Here is a 10453-nt window from a genome sequence, read left to right as displayed (position 1 = left end):
ATATAAAGAAATCAGTCAATTTAAATTAATGAATTAGGCCCTAATCTATAGATTTCACATGACTGGGAATACAGATCTGTTGGTCACAGATACCTTTAAAAAAAAGGTAGTCAGTATCTGGTGTGACCACCATTTGCCTCGTGCAGTGCGACATCTCCTTCACATAAGACAATAGATTTAATGTATTTTTGTATTGAAGACATGTGTTCTGAAAATTACTAACTGGGACTCAGTGAAACTTCAATTAATAATTATTTATTATCAGCCAGCTGGAGAGGTTCCAACAAGCTTAATGCACCAGAGTAAACATCGATCTGGAGCTCTTTCAGGGTAGTCTTTAGTTCCCTAAAATACTGCTTACACAGACAAGTTATATTTGCATGATTTACATTATTCATAACTAATTCATCATTAACGTTTGGATCCTGCATGTGACTGGAACTGCATGTGACTGGAACTGCATGTGACTGGAACTGCATGTGACTTGAACCGTCTCCGATCTTAACATATAGAACATATTCTGAGCCTTCTGCCAAAAGGTCTGAGGGGGTCATGACCGTCTCCCCTCATATCTCTACCTACAGGAACCAATGACTGTATGAGACAATGTACAATTCAAGACTCTGTCTTCAGACAACATTTCCCCCACACATGAATATACAACTACCATTGTTGAAGCATTATCCTACATTATTTAATGGATAACAGGAGTTAATGAAATAACATACAGCTCTGAAAACCCCCCACACACACAGGACTCCTACTCCAAGACGCTTGATAAATATGGATCCAGAGCTGCATATTAGCAACACAGGTTACCATGGTAATCAGACTTAGAGAATGGGAGATAATAACTCTTTACAAGATGTTTTCTATTTAAACTTTATTTAGGGATCTGGAACCGGTGCCTGACAGGAGGGAGATAAAAGGAAACATGTTTGTGCTGCATTGTGTTTTTTCAGTGACCCTGAATGAGCAAAGCTCTTTCCACATAGACAGGAATAAGGTTCCTCTCCTGTGTGTATTCGCTGGTGTGTAGTCAGGGTGAAATCTAAAGCAAAACTCTTCCCTCACTGATCACAGCTATAAGGCTTCTCTCCTGTGTGTATGCGTTGGTGTGTAATCAGGTCTCCTGATCGACTGAAGCTCTTCCCACACTGATCACAGCTATAAGGTTTCTCTCCTGTGTGTATGCGTTGGTGTGCAGTCAAGTTTCCTGAATAATTGAAGCTCTTCCCACACTGATCACAGCTATAAGGCTTCTCTCCTGTGTGTATGCGTTGGTGTGTGGTCAGCGCTCCTGAATGATTGAAACTCTTCCCACACTGATCACAGCTATAAGGCTTCTCTCCTGTGTGTATGCTTGGTGTATAATCAGGGATCCTGAGTGATTGAAGGTCTTCCCACACTGATCACAGCTATAAGGCTTCTCTCCTGTGTGTTTGTGTTTAGTCTGGGCTCCTGACTGATTTAAGTATTTCCCACAATCAAAGCAGGTATAAGGCCCCTCCCCTGAATGAATTCTCTGAGATTTTAAGGTATTAGATGCATGCTCTAGAGTGTGAATTTGCACATGAATTTTCAAGTCTTGTTTAGCAAAACTCTTCCCACAGTCAGAGCAGTGGTGAGGTTTCTTCCTGTACCTCTATGCTGGTGTTTGAGGTGTTCTGATCTGGAGAGACTCTTCTCTTTCTTGTCAGCATCATAATGTTGTTGAGGCTCCCCAGATGATAAGCCCCTCCCACTTAGAGAGCAACGATTAGGGATGTCCCCTGTGAAACAAAGACATTGAATAGTTAGGTTTTGCAAAGATGGGTCCATAAACAGATGGGTCCTTCCATGAAATTAAGGCCTTTTGCTTCCCTTTCATATTTATCCAGTAGAAATTGTACATCAGTATTACATTTTAAACCTGTTATTAAATAATATGAATAAAGACTTGCTAAAGTGACAATTCTGAATTTTGACAAGTCTCTCCATCAACCCTGTGTCACATCAACCCTGTGTCACATCAACCCTGTGTCACTTCTAGAAAGATTTTAACCCAACTAATACAATATTTTCTCCAAGTTTTACCATCGTAGAGTAAAGTGGCGCCGACTGAGATGGCCGCCTCGCTTCGCGTTCCTAGGAAACTATGCAGTTTTTTGTTTTTTTACGTGTTATTTCTTACATTAGTACCCCAGGTCATCTTAGGTTTCATTACATACAGTCGAGAAGAACTACTGAATATAAGATCAGCGTCAACTCACCATCAGTACGACCAAGAATATGTTTTCCGCGACGCGGATCCTGTGTTCTGCCTTACAAACAGGACAACGGAATGGATCGCATGCAGCGACCCAAGGAAACGACTCCGAAAAAGAGGGAAACGAGGCGGTGTTCTGGTCAGACTCCGAAAAAGGGCACATCGCGCACCACTCCCCAGCATTCTTCTTGCCAATGTCCAGTCTCTTGACAACAAGGTTGACGAAATCCGAGTAAGGGTGGCATTCCAGAGGCACATCAGAGACTGCAACGTTCTCTGCTTCACGGAAACATGGCTTACTGGGAAGACGCTATCCGATGCGGTGCAGCCAACGGGTTTCTCCACGCATCGCACCGACAGAAACAAACATCTTTCTGGTAAGAAGAGTGGCGCGGGCATATGCCTCATGACTAACGAGACATGGTGTGTTGAAGGAAACATACAGGAACTCAAATCCTTCTGTTCACCTGATTTAGAATTCCTCACAATCAAATGTAGACCGCATTATCTTCCAAGAGAATTCTCTTCGATTATAATCACAGCCGTATATATCCCCCAAGCAGACACATCGAGGGCTCTGAACGAACTTTATTTAACTCTTTGCAAACTGGAAACCATTTATCCGGAGGCTGCATTCATTGTAGCTGGGGATTTTAACAAAGCTAATCTGAAAACAAGACTCCCTAAATTTTATCAGCATATCGATTGCGCAACCAGGGGTGGTAAAACCTTGGATCATTGTTACTCTAACTTCCGCGACGCATATAAGGCCCTGCCCCGCCCCCCTTTCGGAAAAGCTGACCACGACTCCATTTTGCTGATCCCTGCCTACAGGCAGAAACTAAAACAAGAGGCTCCCACGCTGAGGTCTGTCCATCGCTGGTCCGACCAAGCTGACTCTACACTCCAAGACTGCTTCCATCACGTGGACTGGGACATGTTTCGTATTGCGTCAGATGGAAATATTGACGAATACGCTGATTCGGTGTGCGAGTTCATTAGAAGGTGCGTCGAAGATGTCGTTCCCATAGCAACGATAAAAACATTCCCAAACCAGAAACCGTGGATTGATTGCAGCATTCGCGTGAAACTGAAAGCGCAACCACTGCTTTTAATCAGGGCAAGGTGTCTGGTAACATGTCTGAATATAAACAATGCAGCTATTCCCTCCGCAAGGCTATTAAACAAGCTAAGCGTCAGTACAGAGACAAAGTGGAATCTCAATTCAATGGCTCAGACACAAGAGGCATGTGGCAGGGTCTACAGTCAATCACGGACTACAAGAAGAAACCCAGCCCAGTCACGGACCAGGATGTCTTGCTCCCAGGCAGACTAAATAACTTTTTTGCCCGCTTTGAGGACAATACAGTGCCACTGACACGGCCTGCAACGAAAAGATGCGGTCTCTCCTTCACTGCAGCCGAGGTGAGTAAGACATTTAAACGTGTTAACCCTCGCAAGGCTGCAGGCCCAGACGGCATCCCCAGCCGCGCACTCAGAGCATGCGCAGACCAGCTGGCCGGTGTGTTTACGGACATATTCAATCAATCCCTATACCAGTCTGCTGTTCCCACATGCTTCAAGAGGGCCACCATTGTTCCTGTTCCCAAGAAAGCTAAGGTAACTGAGCTAAACGACTACCGCCCTGTAGCACTCACTTCCGTCATCATGAAGTGCTTTGAGAGATTAGTCAAGGACCATATCACCTCCACCCTACCTGACACCCTAGACCCACTCCAATTTGCTTACCGCCCAAATAGGTCCACAGACGATGCAATCTCAACCACACTGCACACTGCCCTAACCCACCTGGACAAGAGGAATACCTATGTGAGAATGCTGTTCATCGACTACAGCTCGGCATTCAACACCATAGTACCCTCCAAGCTCGTCATCAAGCTCGAGACCCTGGGTCTCGACCCCGCCCTGTGCAACTGGGTACTGGACTTCCTGACGGGCCGCCCCCAGGTGGTGAGGGTAGGCAACAACATCTCCTCCCCGCTGATCCTCAACACGGGGGCCCCACAAGGGTGCGTTCTGAGCCCTCTCCTGTACTCCCTGTTCACCCACGACTGCGTGGCCACGCACGCCTCCAACTCAATCATCAAGTTTGCGGACGACACAACAGTGGTAGGCTTGATTACCAACAACGACGAGACGGCCTACAGGGAGGAGGTGAGGGCCCTCGGAGTGTGGTGTCAGGAAAATAACCTCACACTCAACGAAAACTAAGGAATACCTAGGATAGGTTAAGTAATCCCTCTCACCCCACCCCCCCTAAGTTTTAGATGCACTATTGTTAAGTGACTGTCCCACTGGATGTCATAAGGTGAATGCACCAATTTGTAAGTCGCTCTGGATAAGAGCGTCTGCTAAATGACTTAAATGTAATGTAAATGTAAATTGTGGACTTCAGGAAACAGCAGAGGGAACACCCCCTATCCACATCGATGGAACAGTAGTGGAGAGGGTAGCAAGTTTTAAGTTCCTCGGCATACACATCACAGACAAACTGAATTGGTCCACTCACACTGACAGCGCCGTGAAGAAGGCGCAGCAGCGCCTCTTCAACTTCAGGAGGCTGAAGAAATTCGGCTTGTCACCAAAAGCACTCACAAACTTCTACAGATGCACAATCGAGAGCATCCTGGCGGGCTGTATCACCGCCTGGTACGGCAACTGCTCCGCCCTCAACCGTAAGGCTCTCCAGAGGGTAGTGAGGTCTGCACAACGCATCACCGGGGGAAAACTACCTGGCCTCCAGGACACCTACACCACCCGATGTTACAGGAAGGCCATAAAGATCATCAAGGACATCAACCACCCGAACCACTGCCTGTTCACCCCGCTATCATCCAGAAGGCGAGGTCAGTACAGGTGCATCAAAGCTGGGACCGAGAGACTGAAAACAGCTTCTATCTCAAGGCCATCAGACTGTTAAACAGCCACCACTAACATTGAGTGGCTGCTGCCAACACACTGTCATTGACACTGACCCAACTCCAGCCACTTTAATAATGGGAATTGATGGGAAATGATGTAAATATATCACTAGCCACTTTAAACAATGCTACCTTATATAATGTTACTTACCCTACATTATTCATCTCATATGCATACGTATATACTGTACTCTACATCATCGACTGCATCCTTATGTAATACATGTATCACTAGCCACTTTAACTATGCCACTTTGTTTACTTTGTCTACATACTCATCTCATATGTATATACTGTACTCGATACCATCTACTGTATGCTGCTCTGTACCATCACTCATTCATATATCCTTATGTACATATTCCTTATCCCCTTACACTGTGTATAAGACAGTAGATTTGGAATTGTTAGTTAGATTACTTGTTGGTTATCACTGCATTGTCGGAACTAGAAGCACAAGCATTTCGCTACACTCGCATTAACATCTGCTAACCATGTGTTTGTGACAAATAAAATTTGATTTGATTTGAGTTACAAGTGCAGAATAATACGATTAATGTGAAGTCAATTAGTACAAGAGTTTGATTTAAATGTTGACATGCTTTGAATGAACAATTTCCCTAATAATCGTGTTTACATGGACACACCTGAAATCAGGCTACCTGACGGGACTTCGATAAACGCTGAAAATTGTCAATCAAAATAAACGTTTTTCCACAACGACTGTTATTTCTTTTAAGCAGTATAATGTTTGTATGTGAAAACTCTTTCTAAGATGAGTACTTGGTTGTTTTTCCTGAACTCACTGAACTCAGTCAAAAGAAGTTAGCTGGCGCTGCTTGTGTTAGCACATACTCAGATTAAATACACCTCTAGAACTCTGATTAAAGTGTTTACATGTCCTAATCATTCTAAAGATTGTTCAGAAAACCAGGTGTTTTTAAAGGCGTATCCTTACTTCAGTTATGACCTCACACCAATTAAGATCAGCAGAGTAAGATGTTTACATGACTAATGCCATAATCAGTTTAATAGGAAATGATTAGTGTGCATCTAAAGCCCTAGTTATTTGGTTACTTTGACAGTCATTTCTGAACATGATTTATTTCAAGTGATTAGTGATTCATTTACGTCTGTCCCTCATTTTAAGGTCTACCCTGTTTGGGGCAGCAGGTAACCTAGTGGTTAGAGCGTCGGGCCAGTAACCAAAAGGTTCCTAGCTCTAATCCCCGAGCTGACAAGGTAAACATCTGTCGTTCTGACCCTGAACAAGGCAGTTAACCCACTGTTCCTAGGCCGTCATTGTAAATAAGTATTTGTTCTGAACTGACTTGTCTAGTTAAATAAAGATTAAATACATGAACTGAACTCTTGTTTTAATATGATGAAACTGTTCCTTGATTATTTTTTTAAAAAGAAACATTGAACATCTAATAGTCAAATCAGAGTAAAAGCAGGTGAGCTGGTTCTACTGTTTTTATCAATTTACTGCTGTTTTGTGGTGGAGAACTGAGGAAGTCAACCCTTTTACCCAGACATAGACATGTTACAAATATTTTAACAATAACTTTGTGAAAATTGCATTCAATTGCTACTCGTTGTTGCACAATACTATCTTCCATTCCCGTCACCAGAGGATTCATGGCTGATTTAAAGGACTAATATTACAATGTAAAATAGTGGTTTTGTTGTTTTTAGTTGTCCCCAATTACAGTCAACCGTGTTACTTTATTTGGCACATTGGCACTTACTATAGTATTTATATTTCATTAAACCTCTTGAGATGGGAAACATGTTTTTTCTTTAGTTGAACACGTGCTCTTTATGACAGAATGTTAAAATGATGTGAAATCAAACTTTTTAAAAACCAAGTTACACTTCTTAAAATTGGGTGGAACGACCAGATATTTTCATCAATATATAATTAATCAATGATTTGTTACAGAAGCAGACTGTAGTCTCATCCACACGCCATGGTTCTTACTTAATGAAATCACATCTCCATATTCCTCTTCTCCTCTCTCAGTTCCACTCTGCCCCGGTGTTTTCCTGCAGTCCACCAGACCCAGCAGTAAAGTACAGGGAGGCGATCGACCTGGGGACTCCTGGAGGGTGGAGGGGGACGGGCTAGCTTTATCCTGTTGGACACAATAAGTATTCTACATAGATTAAAATGAAACTAAATATTTGATTAATTTAGTCTACACCTCTAATTGATTTGGGTGTATCCCTAGAATATCTAATTTTTCCTGAAATGTTCAACCGTTCACTGCAACAAACAAACTAATAGCATTGGGTTACTGGAGGCTTGGGACAGTCAGAGTTTCCACCATATTTCTTATACCAGTCTCTTTAGGGGTCTCATTTTAAGTAATCATGTAGATTTTAACACATTTAAACCAATCAATTGCTGGTCTGCTTAACATACAAGTGTTTAATGCATTCCTAAGGGTCAAGCACAAGTGCCATCTAATAAAACAATTATGTAAGATGTTGTAATGACTGGACTTGCTCACCGGGTGGCAGCACTGGGGCAGTTGAATTTCACAGCATCATACTGGACATCCTCATCCTCTTTCTGGGGATGAGGAGGTTGACAGTGGAGTACAGAGGCACTTCCTGGTTATTGGAGGAAGAGAGGTGGGCATTGGTGTAGTCAGCATCACCCTGTTAGTCTGTGCCGCGGTAGTGGCCATGGCCATGCCTGAGACGTTGTCATAAACTGGACTGAGTCTCCCTGGAGGGGAAAAGAGACAATATAAGCATTCCTTGGGAATATTCCATTGGTTCCACTGTGCCAGGCAAGATTAATCGAGCACCGTTAAAAGATCTGAAAGGAAACAAATACTTTTGACCTCATCTCACCTGTCCATTCCCTGCTGACTTTAATGTTTTTTTACACAAGTGAATGAATAAATCAATAATTGAACAACAATCACGTTAATAACAACTCAAAATGATAAAATAAAATATACTTCTTAGAAAGATGCTCAACTGAACCATGAAGCCGGAGAGACAGAGGATGAGAACCACAACTACAATTCCTATAGCTGCATTCTTCTGTATGTCCCATCAGCTGCAGTAAAACCTGGTAAAGGGTTTTACAATAAATATGTCTAGATCTTTTTGGGGCAAAGTTATTCTAGAGGAGGCCTCTGGTCCATAGTGAGAAGCAGATGTTGTTGAGCAGATAATGGATTTAATATATTGATCTATTGAATACATGAACACACCTTGTATTGTTGAAACATTTTTCTACATTACACAAATATCTAATGGATAATAGGAGTTAATTAAATAAGATACAGCTCTGAACACCCCACCCACACCAACATCCCCTCTATACACAAACTGTTCACTATGACATTTTCCATTTAGATGACAAGTTTACAGTGTTGTAAAGTACTTAAGTAAAAATACTTGAAAGTACTACTTAAAGAGGTTTTTGGGGTATCTGTACTTCACTATTTATATTTTTGTCAACTTTGACTTCTTACTCCATATATTTTCCCTGACACCCAAAAGTACTTGTTACATTTTGACAGGAAAATGGTCCAATTCACACACTTATCAAGATAACATCCCTGGTCCTCCCTACTGCCTCTGATCTGGCAGACTCACTAAACACAAATGCTTCATTTGTAAATTATATCTGAGTGTTGGAGTGTGCCCCTGGCTATCCATCAATAAACATAACAAAAATAATTGTCCACATTTCTCTCCAGTGTGTGAGTAAGAATTGAGTTTAATAATCATACGGAGTAGAACATCGTTAGACAGTCGCAAATATTTCTACCTTTTAAGAGAACCTGGGCTGGCAGATAGGATTTAGTTCATCGATTCCTTTTGCTGGCCCACATGCCATTACAGTAGGTGGGTAATGCACCATAACGTTGGATGCCAACCGCTGATAAACTTCACAGAATATTATCTATTTTCATTGTTAGGGTGGCAACTTGAGTTTAAAATATATATTTTTATTTAACTAGGCAAGTCAGTTAAGAACAAATTATTATTTACAATGACAGCCTATCCCGGCCAAACCCTCCACAATCCCGGACAACGCTGGGCCAATTGTGCGCCGCCCCATGGGATTCCCTCTCACGGTCGGTTGTGATACAGCCCAGGATGGAATCAGGGTATGTAGTGGAGCCTTTAGCACTGAGATTCAGTGCCTTAGACCGCTGAGCCACTCGGATGCTCCTGAGTATCTGGTCATATAATGAATCATCGGACTTTCAAATCAGTGGAGGTGATTGTGCACACTTTAGGGGATACGTAATACTGACACATTTCTAAACATGAATGGGAACCATGCTGAAGGAAAAGAAAAAGACCAACAACCTTTACAGTAATATTTTTGTTGTCCAAGCTATTGTTTTTTCAGTGTTCATTCCTAAAACAAGAAATATGTCAACTACAGTACAGTTACTTTGTTGTCACAGTGTTCAAATAAGGATTAGAGGGTTGCTGAGAGAGAATTCCAGTTTCAAGGCTGCAAGTGATGCACCCTAGACCAGAGCAATCAAACATATATTTAAATATACAAGCTCAATTAAGTTATGACAACATAAAATCTCACATCTCATGTAGGATAATCTTACATCAGAAAGTTTTGGATAAGATTTGACCTGATCTATAAAAGTTGAGTAAAGCCAATAAAACACTCAACAACAATCCTTTCACTAAGAATCATGTTGTCTGCTATCGTCTACTTTTACCTGACAACAACTTGGAACAGAGTTCTATTTGAGTCCAGATGTTCTCAAGGCTGTTGTTGCATCTCCCTCCCTGCAGCCTAGAAACATAAAGAGACACAACAAACACACTTTATAACTGGTGAAAAACTACACCTGATACATCCATTAAGCAGGAAAAAGTCTCTATTATAACAGATGTGTAGCACTGTAAGACACGTGTTTCTCTGTTGTTGTTTTAAACCTGTTTTATTCTCAGGACCAGGACTATAACACTGAGTATTGGGACCCAGCCAACAACATATCCTGGTCCATTCTCAGGACCAGGACTATAACACTGATCCCAGGACAACAACATATCCTGTCTCTATTCTCAGGACCAGGACTATAACACTGGAGTATTGGGACTATAACCCACTATCCTGGTCTCTATTCTCAGGACCAGGACTATAACACTGGGTATTGGGTCCCAGGACAACAACATATCCTGGTCTCTATTCTCAGGACCAGGACTATAACACTGAGTATTGGGACCCAGGACAACAACATATCCTGGTCTCTATTCT

General features: G+C 42.2%; 1 long non-coding RNA gene across 1 annotated transcript; it reads right to left on the bottom strand.

Moving 5' to 3' along the window:
* Window positions 1-1638: 1638 nt before the first annotated feature.
* On the bottom strand, window positions 1639-7775 carry LOC124002844. Its single transcript, XR_006833140.1, has 3 exons — window positions 7707-7775; window positions 7175-7328; window positions 1639-1772 (listed from the first exon to the last, which is right to left on the bottom strand). It is a non-coding gene; the product is annotated as an uncharacterized LOC124002844 (long non-coding RNA).
* Window positions 7776-10453: the final 2678 nt, after the last annotated feature.

The sequence above is a fragment of the Oncorhynchus gorbuscha genome, linkage group LG18, assembly GCF_021184085.1.
Source record: "Oncorhynchus gorbuscha isolate QuinsamMale2020 ecotype Even-year linkage group LG18, OgorEven_v1.0, whole genome shotgun sequence".
Classification (NCBI taxonomy): domain Eukaryota; kingdom Metazoa; phylum Chordata; class Actinopteri; order Salmoniformes; family Salmonidae; genus Oncorhynchus; species Oncorhynchus gorbuscha.
This window is presented reverse-complemented; position numbering and strand designations above follow the sequence as displayed.